The sequence below is a fragment of the Equus przewalskii genome, chromosome 28 (assembly GCF_037783145.1).
Source record: "Equus przewalskii isolate Varuska chromosome 28, EquPr2, whole genome shotgun sequence".
In the NCBI taxonomy this organism is placed as follows: domain Eukaryota; kingdom Metazoa; phylum Chordata; class Mammalia; order Perissodactyla; family Equidae; genus Equus; species Equus przewalskii.
In genome coordinates this window covers 30,646,574-30,668,396 of record NC_091858.1, presented here as the reverse complement: position 1 = coordinate 30,668,396, position 21,823 = coordinate 30,646,574, and the positions used below count along the sequence as shown (strand labels likewise).

At 36.2% G+C, this 21,823-nt stretch overlaps 1 long non-coding RNA gene across 1 annotated transcript; it reads right to left on the bottom strand.

Moving 5' to 3' along the window:
* Nucleotides 1-6,855: 6,855 nt before the first annotated feature.
* Nucleotides 6,856-10,324, bottom strand: LOC139080071 (uncharacterized). The gene is made up of 2 exons (XR_011534226.1): nucleotides 8,812-10,324; nucleotides 6,856-7,157 (listed from the first exon to the last, which is right to left on the bottom strand). It is a non-coding gene; the product is annotated as an uncharacterized lncRNA (long non-coding RNA).
* Between the last annotated feature and the right edge of the window lie 11,499 nt (nucleotides 10,325-21,823).

Here is a 21,823-nt window from a genome sequence, read left to right as displayed (position 1 = left end):
AGTCAACGTCTTGTCATCCTGACAAGATTATCATACATTTCATGGGTTTTTTTGGGTGGTCAGGAAGTTCTAAATTCCTGTTCTAAATTCGCATCAAAAGTGGAGTCCTCAAAAGTGGAGTCAGAATCGTTATTACAATTCACCCTTAATCAAGAGTGACGCACAGCTTTCAAGCCTCATCACCCCTCCCCTTTTGCCATACATCTAGACAATTGATAAGAAACCACAGGTGCTCCCTCCTTTAGCACCTACTGGGAAGTTCAAACCACTCAAGACCTGGACCACCAAGGGAACCCTCACCCTATCCCCAGCACTTAATCACATTAAAAGACAAACCAGTCTCTTTTCCCTGTTCTCCCAAACCATTTTTGCTCCTGATTGGGAGTTCCCCTGCTCTACCCATAAAACCTTGTTAGGGGAGCAATAACCCTTTTCATATACTCTTCTGAGGCGAGTGCGGCATCATCGGTCTTGACATCTGAACTAATTTTGGCTGTAACTCCGCCCAATGTTTTTGGAGTGTCCACAATAGGTGTTATTCAATGAGGTAGTAAATAAAGAAGGAGAAAGTGACTTTAAGGAGAAAGGAATTGACCTAGTTTTGGTCATGATGATTGTGAAGTGGTTTGGGGATATATAATTGGGTATGTCATATATACTGTTGGCCATAAGTATGGTGATTGGGAGAGAGTCTGGGCAGGTGGCAGTTTGAAGTCAGCACACACATGGCTATCAAGGGCCTGGAGAGAATGAGATCACCCCCTGGGTGAATAGTGAGAAGAAAAGAGGACCAAACACATTGCTTCTGCTACTTCTAGTTCTGTGTTACGTAGTACTCCTTCTGCTCTTTGTTGTGTCTCCTTGAGACATTTTTCTTGATAATGCCTTCAACCTCTATTGCATATGACTTAACTTCAACCTAAGTTGAAGTCACAGATTAATTATATGTTAACAGCAAAATAGCAATTTTATTTCAGTAGATAGAGAAAGAATGATGCTGCAAAATATTGGGTATGCCAGGCTAGAGTTTATCATTGTGTCTACAAGGTAAGAAACAAATCATTAATTTGAGTTTGGTAGGGGCTTACGACCAATTGGGAATACCAAACAAGCTAGACCTGCTTCTTAGCATTGTACCGTTATTTCTCAGGCTGTTTAAATCTGCTGCTTCTTAATCAAGTTTAGAAGTAAGTGCATATTATTATTCAAAAATAGCTGGGATAAATTCTGATAATTAATTTTCATATTTTAGGTCACTCCCTAAAAATGCTGGTGTCCGCATCATAACCAAGACAACTGAATAAAAACTCAGGGTTGGGTCCCAGGCATCACTAATTTTTAAATCTCCCTGTGTGATTCCAGTGTGTATCCAAGGTTCAGAAATGTCACCAGAAGTGAATTGACATTAGTAGAAATAAGCAATATTTAGGTTCTAATTTTTAAACTTATTCTAGATCTTGTTTCAGGATGGATTTAAGGTATTGCGTACGGCTGTGCTGATTATAATATAATTGCTATCTTGTCAACTAATTAGACCCTTATTAAGTAAAAAAACAGTCCTTAATACCTCCATTTTATACTTACGATAATTGAGGCTTAGAAGGATTAAGTCACTTTCCCCAAAATACACAACACAACGGAGAAGTAATTCAAAACCAAGCTTTTCTGCTTATTTTCATAAGTGAATTCACCTAGGCAGCATAACTCAATGAGTCACAGGTTAGGAATCCAGGATTTTGAATATTTTGTTCATAAAGTACCTTGAAAATTTACCATATTCAGTTTCCCGTCTCTCAAAGTGCATGTAATGTAATATTAAATTGTAGAATTTTTAATAAGGCATGATGCAATAAATATTTTTAAAAGTTTAAGGTGTTTGTGGAAAAGTGATCAATAGCTTAGCAATTTTATTATAAAGGCAACTATCTTTATCTTCAGGTAAAAGTTCAAATATTTCTGCCAAACACAAGCATTTTAGATCTATTGTAGCGTCTTCCCATATCCGTATCTTCTATTTCTGAGAAACAGTCATAGTTTTAGACAGCTTCAGACATAATTTCTGACCTCTCACAAAAACAGGCTTGACATTTTAGTTATTCTTCACTTACTAGTAGGAAATCCCCAGAGTTTCTTTTTTATGAAACAGCTACAAAATATTTAGTTCCACCGCCATCAAGACATCATCTGTTCAATTTTTGTTACTCAACTACAGGACCCTTAAATTTTCTAAATCCAAGAATCATATTCTAAGAAGGAAAGATCAAGCTCTTCCTGGAAAGTTTTCAAAGGAGAATTAGCCATAATTGTGTAATGTAACCAATATGATGATTCATGTGCGAAATTGGGTTTATAACTTTGCATCATTATACAAGTTTTACTTTGGTTACAAAATCTCTTGGAAAACAATAAAAATAGAATTCTGGAAAAAATACTGTCATCGCATCTTCCAAATAATTAGATTTTGGTTTAAAATAATAATAAATTCGCTATTTCTGATATTAAGAATGACTGAAATTCAGGAACATATATTTCTTTAGCTTATGTAATAAATGTGTTGTAAATAATTTTTCTCTCATAGATAACTTATCAGTCCATAGTTGAGTGTGAGAGGCAAAGATAGTACACTAAAAATATTCAAAACTGTTTAAGTAAGAGAAAATTTTTCTTAGTTTTTCAAATGCTATTTTTCCAAATTTCTTCTGAATATTTAAAATATCTTCATCTTTCCTCCTCTATGAAATAAAAGCTAAGAATATTAATTAGCTAGAAGCTAATAAAATCAATACTGTAGGTTGTACTGAGTGAAGAGTCTTGTTGAATTTTTAATCAAATAATATATCATATGAGTGATATGGAATGCTGCAAATTATGAAATCAGTGCTTACTACTACAAAAGCCAGGTTTGAGGGGCCATCTTGATTGTCTAAGAGTAATTCCATCCACTTGCCAAGGATTGGTCCAGGAACCTAAGCTTAAGCCAATTGGTGCATAGAATCTCCTGGATGTGTGAATTGGTTCAGATGCTTAGAAGAGTTCCTGGAAGAAAATAAGCAGTCAAGAGGCATCTTTTAAATGAATGAGTACAGTACCAAGTTTAGCTTCAGTGTGACATGGATTTTTTTGAAATAAAATTGTTCATTCTTAATAATGAGCATCTGTAAAAACAGTTGCAATCTTCTTTTCTATAAAAACGTATATGCATGGAAATGAGGCTTAGGGATTTTATAGGCATCTTCTACCAGCCTATGGATGTTGTCAGCACGGAGAGAACAGAGTCAAGAAAATCTCAGAGAAATGGAGTTGGAGACTTGACTAAACAATGATTGATGGTTTCCAATCAGTGAACGTTTCAGTTATATCTCTCTATTATTTAAGACAATTTAAGTTAAGTTTTTCTGTTACTCATGTCCGAAGGCATAATTTTTGGATATCTCACTGTGTTTATGTAGCCTTGACTTGGATAAAATGTGAGTCAAAATGTCTTTCCCTGAGTGATTTGTAAATTGCTTTCTTGCATTGACTGTTGTTGTATGGAATACATGTTGCAAGTGACTTATTTTTCTTCATTAACCACAGTATTTTTTCTTCATATTTAAAAAAAATAATAATTTTTCAGTATGTTTTGATTGCTTCATATCAATTTTTCACAGGCTATAAGCATGTCCTCTCATGTACATGTTCAATTAATTTTTTAAGTTTAGAAAACTTTTGTATGGTATAGATCTAAATACAATTTTGTTTCTTTTGTTCTCAATTATTTACATATTAGATCTCCTTTTCCTAAAGTAGCTATAAAGTTTCTAATCTTTTTAAACTTATAATGTGAATAAATTAGAAACTAATAACAAATATAGAAAACAAAAATGCTATTATTTGAGAATTGTAAAAGTCTCCTTCATAGAACTCTTGAGATAAAAAGATCAAAATGTAAAATATTTTAAAGAGGTCAATAGCAATAACACTACGTTGCAGAACCCGTGGGTTACTCAAAAGTAGAAAAGAAAATTCAGAACCTTGAATAGGCATTAAGAACAAGATATATTGAAAATAAAAGGAATAAAAATTTCATGAAAAATTTAGAAAAGAGAAAAAAACCCAACTTAAGCAATTATGACAGACTATCTTATTTAAAATAAAAATATTAATGAATGAATGAAACAGAGAACAGTAATAAACTAAAATTCTACAAATTAATAAGTAAAAGCAAGAGTTGGTTCTATTAGAAAAGCAGTGATAATGTATATACAACAGAGGTCAACCTAATGAAGAAAAAGGTAGAAATATTATAATGGGAAAATAATCAAAGATACAGAGTAACGTAAGTGAATTGTGAGAACCTATTTTATACAATTTTATGAAAAAAGTTTGTAAATCTTGATGTAGTTGAGGATCAAATGAAATATAAACAATCTTGAAAGTCTAAATGTCTCAACTTGCCAAAGATGACATCATCATGAATTCTATCAAATCTTCATCTTCAAAAGATGATGCCTATTTTATTTGCATCATTCCAGAACATGAAATAGAAAGAAATCTTCCAAATTCTTTTTACAAAGGCAGTCTACTATGTATAGTAAACCTTGTGAAAGATAGCGTAAGGAAAGAAAACTTTAAACCATCTTTTATCTGTCAAGATTCCATCAGGAGAGAAAAACCAGTATGAATCGAGGGGTAAAGAAGTCATTATAGGTTTTAGACTTTACACAGTGTTGGGAGAAGCTGGGTGGGGGGGAATTGAAAGTTGAAAGGGGGAGTTGGAAGATCAGAGGAGTTACCAACCAGTCCGTGTGAACAGTCTGGCACATTTAGCTGCTGAAAGAGAACCATGAAAGGGTAGCTGGACAAGCCCACAGGGAGCTGTTCCCTCCGTGGTTCTGCAGCCACATCCCTGGTGATGGGCTTGTAGTGACTGTGGGGCAGCAGGGCCAGCAATGAAGAAGAAGACCCAGATGCAGAGCAGAAGAGAGTGAAGACAAGCTGCAACCCACCAGCTAGCCCTGTGTCTCTCTTTTGCCTCATCTCATGATGACCTTCAAACAGTAATGGCCATTGCTTCATTCTGCCTGCCAAATATCACAAAAGTCCTTTGTTTGGCCAGCTCTCACTAAGAACAGTACAAGGAAGGGGATACTGAGAACACTGTTTCCAACTAAACCAAGTTGTCAGTAGAACCATTTAGCATAGTCCATATGGCATCAGTACATACTTACTCCAACCATAGTTAACTTTCCAGTGAAGACAACAACAAAATCAGGTTTTTGCCTATAGGATGCAATGATACCTTGTACAAAAACAAGACCAATAAACCCTACCACTCTCCCCAGAAAAGAATGCACAAAGTCCCATGTCATTTTATCCATCTTTGGGCGATGTACACTAACTTCTCTTCTAGTCGTATTCCTGCTTTGCTATCCAGTAACTAAAATATTGAGATATAAGTTTAATCTCTATTAACATATCCAATGTTAGATAGTAGGAGAAGGAATGGGGATAAAAGAAAGAAAAAGAATTGGTCAATACACTGACACACACACACAACACACGTACATAAAGACAAACATATATATTGAGAACACAACAAGAAAGAAAGACTTAACTACTACAGTCCTCATCTGAAACTGATCAAATGGTCACAACTGATAATTATAAACTTCCTTTTTGCCCCACGCATTCCATATTCCTTTTGCTCTCAGCAAACACCTCGGGAGGTTAGGTTCCTTACGGAGTAGGGAGAAACAAACGTGCATTTCTCACAAGCCAGTACTGGTTGTTATAGTTTTTTATGGGCTTTTTTCATAAGATATGGGACTATTAAGTCAGAAGTTAGAAGATCTCCTAAATTCCAGATGGACTCCTCCTTGCTCTCATCGTGTAGAAAAAACCAGTTTCTACCTTGTATATTAACAATGTGTCCCCTTCATACTCAGGTTCCATCACTCCCGCTAGTAGTCTCACCTCTTTCTTTGCTTGTTGATTCAATGGTCCAGAGGAGGAGCCCCAAGTGGCCAGGTGGCAATCTCAGCTTCCACTTTAATCGAATCATTGCTGTGTCCATTAGTGGATGCATTTGTCCTTTGGGAATCAAGACTTCTAGAAAAGCAGAGCCCAAGTTGAGGGTACAAGAAGCAAAATCCCATCAGTGACTCGTATAGACAATAGTGAAAGTAGTCACTCTGATTTCTACCTTTTGATTCTTGGGCCAATGGATCTCCAAACAGCACCAATATATTGGTCACTGATTCAAAGTATATATTACATCCTGGCAAAATTACTGCAGCCCTGTAAAGTATTGCCACCCAAAGTCCGTTCCACCATATGTAATGCCAGCTTCCTCAGGGTCGTGGGAGACAGTGACTTCCATAAGGCGTCCGGAAGCAATGAATTCCTTAAGCATGTGCCCATTGACATACTTCAGTTTCTGTAGAGTTAGCTCCCTAGTCAGATGCAGTGCCGTGTGGAATACCATGAAAGTAAATAAAGCACTTAGTAAGTCCACAGATATTTGGAGCAAAAGAATGGAGACAGAGAGGCAAAATCCATATTCAGAGCAAGAATATGTTGTAGTGAAAACAAATCACTGCCTTCCATAATAAGCATTTTCAGTGTGATTAACCTGCCATTAGGTGGTTTGGTTGGTTTTCCATGACAATAGGGCCTTACTGGGGTCAGTGCTGGTTTCTGTTGTTGTCACTTGGGCACTCATTAGTGGCTGTAGCCAGATGGGCCTTGGTGAATGGAAGTCCATGTTGATGAGACCATGTGTAACCACCCCGCAACCATGACAGTTTTGTTCATGAGCTCCCTGAGAGTTATCTTTCCACACATACACATGCACACAAAGACACACACACATAATTTTAGAAAACATTTTTTACTTAACTATGTATTTTGAATATTTTTATTACAAAAATTATGATTATAAAATACAATTTTTAATTATTGCATAGCGTTCCATTGGATGTTTGTGCTAAATTTTATATAGTTATTTCTTGTTTTTGAACATCTGGGTTGTATCCATTCACTGCAACAGAGAATATCCTTGAAGTCAAATTTTTATGTTTATCTTCAATCATTTCTAGAGACTAACTTTTAAAAATGGAGAAGTCAAAGTCTCTTTCTTGCGCATTAAATTTTTTAAATTATGAAAATGTTGCATTCTAAGGAAAAAGAAAACAAATGGAGTAAATACCTTGATTTCCACTTTCTACTATTCAAACAAAATAACAATAATAGCCATCATAGGTCAGATATGCATATATATAGGTGTTATGCATTTTTCTCTCATTAACATAATCATTTTAATATAACTGGAGTTATGTTTAATCTGCTTTTCTAATTAAACAATTCTATTTTTCTTAATAGTGGCTTAATAATGGTCTTTCAAGTTAATATGCTATACATGAAGACATCATTCTATAGTCTTATGTATTGAAGTTTTTCTAATTGATCTTGAACTTCTAACCTCCACAACTGTGAAAAAATAAATGTCTGTTGTTTAATAAAGAAATAAATGTCTGTGTACCCCACCCAGTCTATGATGTTCCGCTTTGGCAGCCCTGGGAGGCTAGTACAATAGTTTAATCTATTGAAATCGGTAAGTACACAGAGTGTGTATAAAGAGACAAAATCAACAGCCAAGTCTTTTTAAAGAAGGACAGTGTAGGAGGGCTTGCCCTACCAGATAGCAAGCCTTGTTATAAAGCCAGGATTATAAAATCAGCAGTTATTTATATGCTGTGAAGGTAAGGCCTCAAAAAGGGCAATGATAATCTGTTAGAAAGAGAACAACCAGGGTTTAAAGAATTTTCCAACAATTGTGTTCCAAGGTCACTTAGCATAAGTCTCAAAATGGGTTAAAAACATCAACAAAAACAAGAGCAGACCTTTGAGTCAGCACCATTTGAAACACTTTAGATTTTGGTATTAACAAAATTGGGAAAATGTTTTCGGCATGAGTTTACGTTCAACTCATTGTGCTTCGGCCTAGATTCCCTTTTATTGAACTAAAGTCAGCCTCTATTGACTTAGCACAGAAATCCTTTAAAGACTTGACAATTATGTTCTCTCTAGATGTCTTTAGCCAAGGATTGCATATTTTATTTCTTCCCTCTCACTATATAAATCAATCCATTTAGGCTCTTAATTGTATTTGCTGTTCTTTTTTGAATTACTTCCAGTTCCTCTGAGTTCTTCAACATAGAAAAAGAGAAAAAGAACACTGTCTCCAAGCGAATTCTAGTTCAGGTGTACTTTCTTGTTTGGTAACATTACATGGCCATCAAGATGATTTTTAGTTTTTTTCCTGAATTGGCACAGAATTTCAATCTCATCTAATTTATTGTCTAGTCTCCTCTCCCCTCTGTCCTGTTTATTTTGACTACCTTCCAATTGTCTTCCTTCCATCAAATATCTGTTTTTTATTATTTTTCTATGGACACACTCCCTCACATTATTTCAAGTTGAATCTCATTTTCTTTTTTTCTCACCGTATTTCAAAGTTCTCTAGGCTTTTTTCCCCCTCATTTTACGTCTGTACAGGGTGCTCAGAGAACCTCTACATTGAGAAACCTCTGCACGTTTGATTAACTCTTCCTCAATTCCAGATATCCTGTGAAAATATTTAAATAAGACTGAACATGAAGCAGATGACCACATGCACAGACGTTGTCAATTATCATCTTCCTCTTATGGTCTGTTGTTTGTCAGCGTTCAGTCACTCCATAATTTCAAGTCATTCTGAGCTAACAGTAAGAAAATGAGACTATCAAATTCTCATCCTCCTCCTGTTTAATTTTTAATATATTCACTTACCCCCAGGATTTCTTTCTATCTGTGAATCTTGTGGTTTATCCAAATAAAGTTTGGTCCATAATGGTTTGTTTAATAAATATGACTAAGCTTCTGATTTACATTTCTGAATATGAAGCTGTGTTCCACTGGAGCCTGGGTGGATCCAGGCCATTCTGAAATCAAAAACATTCCGTATTGAGTCAAGGTGATGAACGGAAAATGTCAAAACTCCTGTACCAATATTTCCGTGTCATCTCTCTGGACTCTCATCTTGGAAACCAATCTGAGGGCTCTGAGATAGTTTTCCCATAGAAATCTGGGAACTCTTCTTTTTTTTACAGAGAATAGTGAGTTAGATGTGTAAAAAATAAGTTAATATATGGATTTTGTCACTGGTGTGGACAGAATTTCAAATGGTATGTAGTCCAGGGGGCCGGCCCAGTAGTGTAGTGTTTAAGTTCATGTGCTCTGCTTTTGTGGCCTGCGGTTCACTGGTTTGGATCCCAGGTGTGGAGCTACACACTGCTCATCATCAAGCCATGCTGTGGCAGCATCCCATATACAAAATAGAGGAAGATTGGCACAGATGTTAGCTCAGGGCCAATCTTCCTCACCACAACCACAACAACAAAAAACAAACATAAATGGTATGTAGTCCAGGTCACTGTCTGGAGATAGAGCCTTACCATTTTGATTCAATCATGTGAATATTTTCATCGAACTTACCATTGCTAGGCACAGTGTTTCTGGATAGCTAAAGGCAAAAAACAAGACAAAAAGATGCTGCTCTCTAGGAACTCACAGTCCACCCTGAGTAACCACAATATCTCATAGTCCATAGGTGACGTAATAAATGAACACCAAATGTTGCCTGGGTTAGAGGTACAGAGGACAAGGCAAAAGAGAACAATAAGCTGAGTGTTCTTATATTCAGTTGTTTGTCACCCAACGCTTTTCCCAGTTGAATATGCGAAATTAAAAATATTCTGCTTTCACAGTGCGTGAGATTGTCTTTAAAGCTACAATCTGGGAAAAGATAACAGAGTTCAATTCCTCTTGCTTTTTTTGGTGTGTCATTGACTCTTAAAACACTGATGAAATGTACAGCCTCTTTCATCAGAAAAATGCCCACACACAAATATACAAAATATTACACACAATTTTAGGAAACCTTGTGTATTAGTCTTCTATTCCTGCCATAACAAATTACCATAAATTTAGTGACTTAGAACAACACAAATTTATTATGTTACAGTTCTTGGGGTAGAAGCCCAGGACGGATCTCCCTGGACTGAAACCAAGCTATGAGCAGGGCTGTGTTTCTTTCTATAGGTCCAGTTGGAGAATCCATTTCCTTGCTTATTCAAGTGTTGGCAGAATTCAGTTCCATGAGACTGTAGGACTGAAGTCTCTGTTTCCTTGCTGGCTGTCACCTGGGAATGCCCTCATTTCCTATAGTCCTCTTTCTGGTCCTTGCCTGCAGTCCCTTACATTTCGGAACCAGCAGTTGGCCAGCAATCCTTCTCGTGCTCCCATCTCTGACTCACTGACCTGCCTCCCTCTTCCACGTTTAAGAGCTCGTGTGATGAGATTGGACCCACTTGGACAATCCAAGACAATCTCACCATTATAAAGTCCATACCCTTAATCACATCTGCAAAAGTCCCTTGTGCAATGGGATGTAACATTCACAGGTTTCCGGGAATGAAGCATGGACAGCTTTTGGGGAAGAAAGTATCATCCTGCTTACACTTCCTTGTGATCTGGAACACAGCTGCAGGCCTCCTAGAAGGGCCGAGGAATCTAGGTTAAAGTCCTTGAATTCTTGATTATTTTCTCTCCCCTTCCTCCACCTTTTGTTCATCTTAAAAAATTCCCTGATCATCAATATATATGACATTTCTTTTTGGGGGGATTTCTTTTTTTAAAGATTTTATTTTTTCCTTTTTCTCCCCAAAGCCCCCTGGTACATAGTTGTATATTCTTCGTTGTGGGTCCTTCTAGTTGTGGCATGTGGGACGCTGCCTCAGCGTGGTTTGATGAGCAGTGCCATGTCCGTGCCCGGGATTAGAACCAATGAAACACTGGGCCGCCTACAGCGGAGCACACGAACTTGACCGCTCGGCCACGGAGCCAGCCCCTCTTTTTGGGGAGATTTCTTAAAATAACATTTCTATGTTTCACTCACCAATTACATATTCAATTCAATCATGACATTAAAACCACATAAACTCCTATCCTGGTTAAATAAAGTGATTTTAATATATACCACAAGTTTTAATACTGCCACGCTGGTGCTGGGGGCAATTCTTCATAGTCAACAAATAAACTATATTTCCAGCTTTTGAAAAATGTACTGACAGTGGTACCCTGCAGAGATCTCTGCGCAATCCCTGACCTGAGCCTATTCCAGACCTTTGTAACCCTCACTGCTGTTTGCTGTGAAGGAATGGAAGCAAGAGATAATACTGCTGTAATCCATGCTTCAGCTTCAGATCCCCCTCCCAGACTTGCCCCAGACTTCACCATCTCCCCTTTACTGCCACTGGCTCCAAGGCTCTGTGCCGTATGACATGTAAAAGCCCTTAAAATACCAAGCAATATTCACATTCTTTACATCTTTTCAAAAAGAGACTTAGAAAAATGTAAATAATTTAAATTAGTTTGAAAAATATATGTGGAGTGACAAACAAGCATCATTATAAACATTTTTGGTTTACATAGTTTATAAGAGAGCAGTGACTGTCTGTGTCTCACAGAACTATTTGGTTCAAGTAGCTCTTCATTGTTTGCAAATGAAATCTGGAATGGATTATCTAAACATTTAGAAACCCACTGGGTAAATTCTGATAGAGACTAAAAATTTAAATGTAAATTAGAGAGGAAAAGCCATTATAAAGGTTAAAACAGGTGGTAATGTAGTGAAAAGTTCCAAGATTAACCAAAAAATAATATGAAAGTAAAACCATCCTTCAATAATCAAGGGAAATATACAAAATACAAAATAAACAAGTTTTGAGGGACTAAATTAGAAATAAATATCGTCCAGCTCTTCTAATATTATTAGTAAGTGATACTTACTTTGTTTTTTAACAAAATCTCTCACAAAGGACAAAAAGTAGGTTTGCAGTAAGTTTGTTACTGACAATTTTGTTGTGGTCAGTTCCTATTGCCATAAGTTTTTTAGTTCAACGATAGCAAAGAAAAGGATGAGGGGAAAGATTAAACTTGGATGCAGTGAAAGGAGTGGAGGACTAAGGTATGGATAAAGGAAAAATATCTCTTGTGAATATTATTTGGTTATAAAAGAAAGTGTTTTGCATGTTTATTTGCTTTTTGATGTGGCTGGTTGGCAGGAGTTGCGTCAAAATGATGGTGCATCAAAATGCATTGTTTTATTTTAAATCATTCTTGTTTTCCATCCACTTTTCAATTTGGGGGATAGAACATGCAAAATAAAATCCTTATTTGGACACTCTTCTATCAAAGATGGAGTGTTTTCATGGTCTACTATCTTTCAGCTTTGACTACAATAGTGGTGTAGCTAAATGTCTTCAACAATACCTGAAGTCGCTCTTAAAAATTTGGTCTTACTACAGGCATCAAAAGTATCCTCTGAAAGTGAAAGTGCTCACATGAAATAAACAAACCATAGATAGTTTACCTACTCTACACACTGTATATGTATATTTATTTATAAGCTGTATCTATGCCATGTGCTCTAAAATTAATTGCCATTGCATTTTCTTAAGATTTCAGGAATAATCTTAGTGTTTCAGACTGCGTCTTTGTCTTAGTTCAGATTTTCTTTTCATCTTCTGTCCTGCAGATTCAGCATCAAAGCACCAGGCTTCTTGGAATGCACTGTGGTTATCAGAACCAATATGTTAAATATGGACACCTAATAATCTTAGTCTATAAACTGTAATTAATATTACAATTCCCAATTTTAGGGGCTTTTACATGCAGTTATTTTTAAAGTGTTTTGGAGCACCTAATTAATCACTCCTTACATGTTACTTTAACTTTCAACCATCTTTTTTAATTTAAACAGTAAAAGAATATTAATACATAAAATTATGGAAACTCTGCCTCATGCAGAAGAGTGAAAGTAGTTATTATCTTACACCATACACAAAATTAGCTCAAAACAGATTAAAGACTTGAGTAAGACCTGAAACCACAAAACTTCTGGAAGAAAACATAGGCAGTACACTCTTCAACATCGGTCTTAGTAGTGTATTTTCAAGTACTACGTTTGACCGGGCAAGGGAAACAATAGAAAAAGTAACCAAATGGGACTCACCAAACTAAAAAGCTTCTGCACAGCAAAGGAAACCATCAACAAAAGGAAAAGACAACCTAACAATTGGGAGAAGATATTTGCAAACCATACATCTAATAAGGGGTTAATATCCAAAATATATAAAGAACTCATACATATCAACAACAAAAAAACTAACAACCCAATTTAAAAATGGGCAAAAGATCTGAACAGACATTTCTCTAAAGAATGTATACAGATGGCCAACAGACACATGAAAATATGTTCAGCATCACTAATTATTAGGGAAATGCAAATCAAAAGTACAATGAGATATCACCTCACTCCCGCCAGAATGGCTATAATTAACAAGACGAGAAATAACAGGTGTTGGAGAGGATATGGAGAGAAGGGAACACTGCTGGTGCAAGTGCAAACTGGTGCAGCCACTATGGAAAGCAGTATGGAGATTTCTCAAAAAATTAAGAATAGAACTACCATATGATCCAATTATTCCATTGCTAAGTATTTATCCAAAGAACATGAAAACACGGGTGTGTAAAGATATATGCATCCCTATGTTCATTGAAGCATTATTCACAACAGCTAAGACTTGGAAGCAACCTAGGTGCTCATCAAGGGACAAATGGATAAAGAAGATGTGGTATATATGCAAAATAGAATACCCCTCAGCCCTAAAAAACAATGAAATCTGGCCATTTGTGAAAACATGGAGGGAACTTGAGGGTATTATGCTAAGTGAAATAAGTCAGAGGGAGAAACTCAAATACTGTGTGATCTCACTCATAAGTAGAAGATAAAAATGACAAACACATAGAAACAGAGATTGGATTGGTGGTTACCAGAGGGGAAGAAGGGAAGGACGAGGGCAGAAGTGGTGATTAGGCACATGTATGTGGTGATGGACGGTAATTAGTCTTTGGGTGGTGAACATGATATAATCTACACAGAAATCGAAATATAATGATGTACACTTGAAATTTATTTAATGTTATAACCAATGTTACCTCAATTTTAAAAAAAAAACAGGAAAACTCTGAAAAATACAAAGGAAAAAGGTCCTCTATTTTTACTACCCAAAACATAAAGACTAAGATTTTTATCCGTTTTTTTCTATGCACTGTCTATGCTTACCATGTCTAATAATGCGACAAAATAAGAAAAGATTTTAACATTACAATGCTGTATAATCTCCAAAAGATCTTCAAACGTTTGAAATCTTGAATTTCTTTTTTAAATAGCAGTGTCCCAAAATATCTGACTATTTGTTAATAGCATGAGTAACAATCTCTGCTCTTAGTGGTAATTCATATAAGTTTACCAGCATCTCTTATATTTTAATAGCTTATTTTGTCCCTTTTAGTAATGGCAACAATGTTTATTTCTGTTTTCTTTACCCTCAACAAGGTTATTACTTCGAATGAGCTTGAAGTATAATTGTAACTTTATAGTGTAATTTATATTACCAGTACTTAAGCTTAGCAAAATAAAATTCTCGAGGACATAACTCACCTTTAATTAAATCTTTAACATATACTGAAAAACCAAATGGTCAAATACGATTTCACATTTTGACACCTACTTAGATGTTTGCAGTTAAATATAGTTTAGATTTAGGGTGGGGTAAAGCCCATTCTGTCTTTAATAATGAAACACTAAATTTGACACTGGAGGTCTGGCTCCTGTCCTTTTCTGCCACTAACTCACCAGATGATAACTTGAATTCAGATTCTCTCTGTAAAGAATGTGATGGCAAGTCTCCTCTTATTATCATCTCATCTCCAGAGTAACCTAGAAGGATCTAGCTTATCACAAGAAAATTATCTTATATAAAAGAATAATTCTAACTGTTTTTTCTTTGGTGAGGAAGATTCACCCCGAGCTAACATCCATTGCCAATCTTCCTAATTTTTTTTTTTTTTTTTTTTTTTTTGCTTGAGGAAGACGGGCCTTGAGCTAACACCTGTGCCAATCCTCCTCTATTTTTTGTATGTGGGATGCCTCCACAGCATGGCCTACAAGTGGAGCAGATCCAACCCTGGGACCCGAACCCACAAACCCAGGCTGCCAAAGCAGAGCACACAGAACTTTAACTACTCAGCCACCAGGTCAGCCCCCAAATAATTCTAATTTTGTGTGTGTGTGTGTGTGGAAGATTGGCCCCAAGCTAACAACTCTTGCCAATCTTCTTCTTTTCACTTGAAGAAGATTGTTGCTGAGCTAACATGTATGCCAATCTTCCTCTGTTTTATGTAGGATGACACCACAGCATGGCCTGATGAGTGATGATAGATCTGCACCCAAGATCTGAACCTGTGAACCCTTGGCCGCTGAAGCAGAGTGTGTGAACTTAACCGCTATGCAACCAGGCCAGCCCCCAGCTCTAATTTTTAAAAGAAGAGAGCTGATATAAATCTATCCTACATCTTGTGTGACTGAAATATTTATTGATTCCAACACACTGTGAATGCTTATTTAAAGATTACCCCATTAGTTATTTCCACTGCACATGTGCTCACAAACACACACACACACACTCTCATGGATTTCAGTTATTAGTATACAATGCCTAAATGTATTGGTAGTCAACCCAATGTATAAAGTGACAAGGATATTTCTGGAACTTTTGAAATTTTAATATTATAATGGAGTTCTTCTTCCTGTTTCCTCAAGAGTTTTCTGATTCCCCTAGTGTGGTGGATGAGTAATGGCCCCTCAAAGATGTGCACATCCTACTCCCCAGAATGTGAGCATATGTTACCTTACATGGCAAAAGGGACTTTGTCAATGTGATTAAGTTAAGGATCTTGAAATCAGGAGATTATCCTGGATTATCCAATTGTGCGTAATATAATCACAAGGGTCTTATAAGAGGTAGGAGTCAGAGAAGGTGATGTGATGACAGAGATGGGGGAAAAAAGGATATGTGACAATGGAAGCAGATGTTGAAGTGATACAGGGCTATGAGCTGAGCAATATGGTAGCCTCGAGAAGCCAGACAGGCAAAGAAACAGATTCTCTCCTACAGCATCCAGAAGTTGCCCTGTTGACGATTTTATTTTAGCCCAATGAAATGCACTTTAGCCTTCTCAGCTCCAGAACTAGAAGATGATATACTTGCCTTATTTTAAGCCATTAATTTTGTAGCAATTTGTTACAGCAGCAAAAGGAAAGAATACACCTAGCATTAGTATTTTCTAGCTTAACTCTCCAGTTTTATCAGATGATGTCCCCAGTGAATCATTATCTTCTCTGAATATATTACTCCACTGGGAGTCTCAAACAGGCAGTCCACATGTCCTTATTCTGGACAGCCTGTTTATTCCAGGAGACTCTATACATTCATTCACCTTCATGGAGTACATGCAATAAGTTGGTTTAGGCTTGGCTTTAAATAGACCAAATAGCCACATTTTTTTTACCTTCGTACTACGTGAAACTGGAGACTACAATCCAAGATAGTGGCTTTTGCTAGGAGACATATATATAACACAAAAATAACTGGAAACTTTAGCAAATAATAAAAATCTTTGGTCACTTTAGCAAATCACATTTTCAACACATGTATAAGTATGCCCATATATGTTTTTACAAAAGTTATACATTTTTAATGTATATAATGCTTTGGCCTTTCTCTTCTATATTTTAATCTTAACGACAGAAGGCTATACAAATAGTGGTCAAATTACTACAGAAAATATTTTGTGAAGGTGATAAATTAACTTATTAATCCATCATCTTCTATGTAGAAACTACTATACTCAACATAGCAAAGAATACTATAGTAATTGTGGTCCCTGCCTCAAATGAATAAAAAAAATCTTGTTAAATTGGGAGGGCACAGTCTTTATGGCAATGAGTAAAATTGTGACCCAATCATTTTGACAAAATTATTGAAAACTCTATTGTAAATATAGTAGCAGATTAGAACTACCTGATCTTTTGTTTCCAATGTTCCAATAAAGGTGTATGAAAATTCACAAAAGGATAAAAACTGGAAATACTAGTAAGAAAGAAACTTTGTGTTTGAATCTTCATTGACTGGACTCTCTAGAGATGGATGCACTTAAAAGGACAGTTCTGGAATAACCACTTTACATTCTCCACCCTCTCAGACAGAACATCAGAGAGATGCTCTAAGGTGTGACAAACTTGACTCACTCTTAGAATGCTAGTACTTCCGTGAACCGGGGATAGTACTTGCCAAAGAGACAGGCCGCTGCCTTTGATCTGAACAAGAACAGCATAAAATTGAGACCTCATCCTTTGTCAAAAAAGAAAAGTATATAAATATGCGTAAATTTCTATATCCATTTAGAGAAAAGTCTCAGCACCCGGGGTAAATGGAAAGAGAAAAGGATGGGTGGAGAGACATGGCAACTTTGGATGTGTGGACAACTAATGAAAAGTGTGATTCAAAGGGACAGAACTGGCAAGAGAAGCTTGTAGAAGCAGAGAACTCTCTGGATATGTTCTCTCAGGTAGTGCACTGCATGAAACGCATGGAATGTCCTCATTAGAGGAGCAACACATCTTAGCTGATGATCTGTCATTTGTCCACTAGCCTTTCACAGATGCATGAACGCTGGGCATCAAAAAAAGTTAATCTATGGTAATATTTTGACATAAAATTAGAAGAACATATTAGAAAACATTTGAGCATTGTCATTTAAAAAAGATGCAAGGCTACGTATGTTCTAAAATACAGAAGCAGAGTGTCGTAATTAGAGAACAGCCTGGAAGAAGGCAGGGAGGTAAGGACAGTGGCCGAAATACAAAAACCAATCAAGAAAGAATAAAACACAAAAACAATCAAAATCCACATTGGGGTGCAGTAAAGAGTCAAATTGCAACTAGGAAAAACTTAAAGAGGCAGAATGTGGTAAAATAAACCATAGAAAAATCATACAGCATAAAAAATAAAAAGCCAAAAAGAATAAAACAAAAAGAAGAAAAGATGATTAAATTTCTGCAGTAAAGAGAATGAACATCAAATCAAAAAAGTATCAATAATCCCAAGGATAGAGCCATTACAATGGAAGCAGATGGAATGTAACAATAGGAAAAAAAAAGGAAAGAAAGAGAAAAAAATCCCCCAGCAATTAAATTATGTAAGAACAATTTAAAGAAAGCTACTAAAAAAAACACAAACAAACCCACAACAAGACTCATTTCTAAGGCCTAGACTGTTTGCATCCGTGCCCCCATTCCAGACCCAGGACAGCTCTATCATGCGCGTCTTCAGCTGTAGATAGAGCTTCCTTGTTATTCTACAATTTTGCACTGGAACAGCCATTTTCACTCCGGGTCACCATATTTCTTTTCTTTTATTCTGGCAGTTGGTCATATCCTATGCTGACCACCCACCACATGTCAGAATTTCTTTTAAGATAAGTGTCACTTCTATTTTCTGTGCTATCGTGTGTGATATTTTCTTGTCATATCACATCTACCCCCAGTAAAACACCATTGCTGAAGCTGTCAACCTGTTTCATGGCTACTTAAACATGTGTTACATCTTACCCTGAAATCTTCAAGCATTGGGAGTAACATTATTACTGGTAATCTTATTTGTAAATCATTATTAAAAGGAAACTTAAAAAGAGAACGCCAATTATATGATTAAGGAACTTTTTTATGTGTCTTAATTGCATTCCAGCATTGTCCTTATACTTGGCAATAATTGTATGTGGACTTGCACATCAGAATACAACAACGTTCTACTTTTATTGTTTCCAGGCTTTATATTATATTATTTGACATACTAAAAACAGAGAAAAAAGCAAACAAATGCTTTGTTTAAGGTCAATAGTTACCACTTTTGTCATTTGGACAATAATATGTTTACAGTGCTAATTGCAGTTAACGTTGTCATTACACATTAGTCTGAAGTATGTGTTTCTCCAGTTTCTGTAAACAAAAAACACATTCCACTGAACTGATTTATTTAAATTCCTGAAAATAGTTTAACAAGTTTCACATTTCATTGTCATAAATACGAGGCTACTCTCTCCTGTCTTATTCTGTTACTTTTTACTCAAATCCCATGCAGATAAATGAAAGAATTTAATGGACACTGAATTATGTACACCTCTTGTAAAATAATAAGAACCTTTGTTTATCATACTTAGATGAGATTGTTTGAAATATATCTGAGCATAAGTCTCTAGTTTCTTCACGAGTTTCAGAAATAGATTAGATTGATTTCTACAAAACCCAAAGTCTAAGTGTAATGCTTGCTTTTTCTAACAGAGAAATAATTGGTTTACCCATTCGATGTCTCCAAAGTTCAGATTAAAAATTAAGTGCAGCAATGAATAGCTAGTTTAGGTATTATGTAATCAGAGCTAGAACATCTCGGCAAAATCTAGGACTCAAACTCTAGAAGATATGGTTTTCCTTGGTCTTTCTGTGTAAACACGAGTGCCACAGATATGCCGGGAATCACCTGAGTAGAGCAATAATCTTGTCTTAGTAACATTCCATCAATATTTCTCTAAATATATTTCAATTTTGTAATGACTTTCTGCCTTCTGGTCACCTCTAATCTCCTTGCAGTGGTGTCAGCATATTTATGGTGAAACAACATGAAATAAAGACTAAGGATGATAAGACAGAGGCCAGATTAGCGTGGCTGTGGGAAGAACAGTTGGCATTATGTGGGAAAGGACATTATAGCTACTTTTCTAGGTTCTGACAAATATGCAATTAGCTCTTGTCTCTGAAGTCTTTCCCATCCCTGGTGATTAACTGAACAATTCCCATGGCAGGCTGTCCTCTGGAGAGCGTTAAACACACCTCTGAAAGAAACAGCCCCAAATACCTATTTATACCATTGATGACACTAAAGCCAATAGCGACGACCAGACTTGACTTTACAACTTGACTAAGAAGTAAGAGAAACAGCTCAAGGTTTTCATGAGGTTCCAGAAGTTTCCATATGCTTTTCTTACAAGCCCTGCTCTTTGAAGACACCACGTTTGAAATTTATCTCCAAACAGACTTCAAGCCATCTTGAAAAGTAAAACAAATGGAATCTTGACTGGAAGCTTGTGGCACCAAGTCTGCTTTTTGTATTAAAAAATGTGCTTTCATGTGGAAATGAAGGAACTGATAGCCAGTTTTCAAAATGACTTGAGCTAGATTCATCTCAGGGTGAATTAGAGCAACTCCCCAAAGCAGCTGAGGTTTCAGAAAGAGAGGGACTTCTCTTTTTGCTTTCAGGAAGCTGAGCTTCATTCAAAGAGCAGATCAATTGTTTCTATATTTACAGTCTCATGTGTGGAGACATTGTCTTCAACCTTTAACTCCTATAGACATCAGCTCCAATGCAGTGAAGAAAGTCGAGAACAACTTCCTGCTCACATTGGAAAACAAAACCATCTGGGGGGAAGGTGCCTGGGTGCACGTTACAGTGACCCAGGGCGCTGTTTTCCCATTTCTTTTCTTGTGTAAATAGAACAGAGAAACATCAGGACCATGAATCTCCATGGAATTTGGTAGGTAACTTCTTTAGACTTCTGATTTCCCTTTTCAGACATTCTCCTCTCCTCTTACCTTTTAAAATCTTCATTAACCAAGTATTCTTGCAGTTCTCCTGTTGCGAGTTGTCATTTAGACAAGCTTTTTCAACACTGAGTATTCTTTAGAATTTTTATACAATTGAGCACATGTATTTGTGACTTGATCTCATAATATCACTTCCGTGGGCTCTAAAAAATTTATTTGGTTTTTAACTTTTTTGTGCATCTACTCTTCAGCTATAGAGTCAAATAGATAAAATTTTGTTTTCAAGACCATTGATATTGCTCTTCAGAAGTTAATATGTGAATGATGTGAATTAATGCTGCCTCTTGGAGATAACTGAATTGACTTTTTGGCAGTGACAGTCCTGTGCTTTCAAATATTGCTTGCTCTCTTTTCTTGTGCTTCTTAGTCTTTGATTTATTCTTTTAGCAGTTGTGAAAATGACAGAATATTAGCCACAAATAATTTTATATGGTATGCAAAACTGGTAGAAATTTTTAAGAATTATGTTAGGAAGGATAAGAGCAGTTAATTTTTCTCATATTCAAAACTTTAGATGCCACCAGATCACATTACTTGATTTTTCAGTAAGACATTTCCAGAATTTTTATTCTTTTTTTCCACACTGAGATCCTGTAGGATTGATTCTAACAAAATCTATCAAAAGAAAATTCAGACAAATTCATAAGTTATCACCAGAAGACAGGTAACACTGTGATAAAGCATACAATTAAGTTCTTTTTTCCTCTAGGAAAGAGGTAATTTTTTTTTTAAAGATTGGCACCTGAGCTAACGTCTGTTGCCCATCTTCTTTTTTTTTCCTTCTTCTTCTTCTCCCCAAAGGCCCCCAGTAGATAGTTGTATATTCTAGTTGTGAGTGTCTCTGGTTGTGCTATGTGGGACGCCACCTCAGCATGGCCTGATGAGCGGTGCCATGTCCCCACCCAGGATCTGAACTGGTGAAACCCTGGGCCACCACAGTGGAGCACCTGAACGTAACCACTCATCCCTGGAAAGAGGTAATTTTAAAGTGCAATTGCTGTACAAAAGTAACAATAGTAATTACCTGCAAATTTTTGTATCAAAATTGTAAACTTTAAGCAGAAAAGAACTAATGTTGGAGAAGATGTAGAGAAGAGAAAGGCACAAATTTAAGTTGATACAGTTTTCTCAATATGCATCAATAGCCGTTAAAAACTGACCCAACTGGAAATATTATAC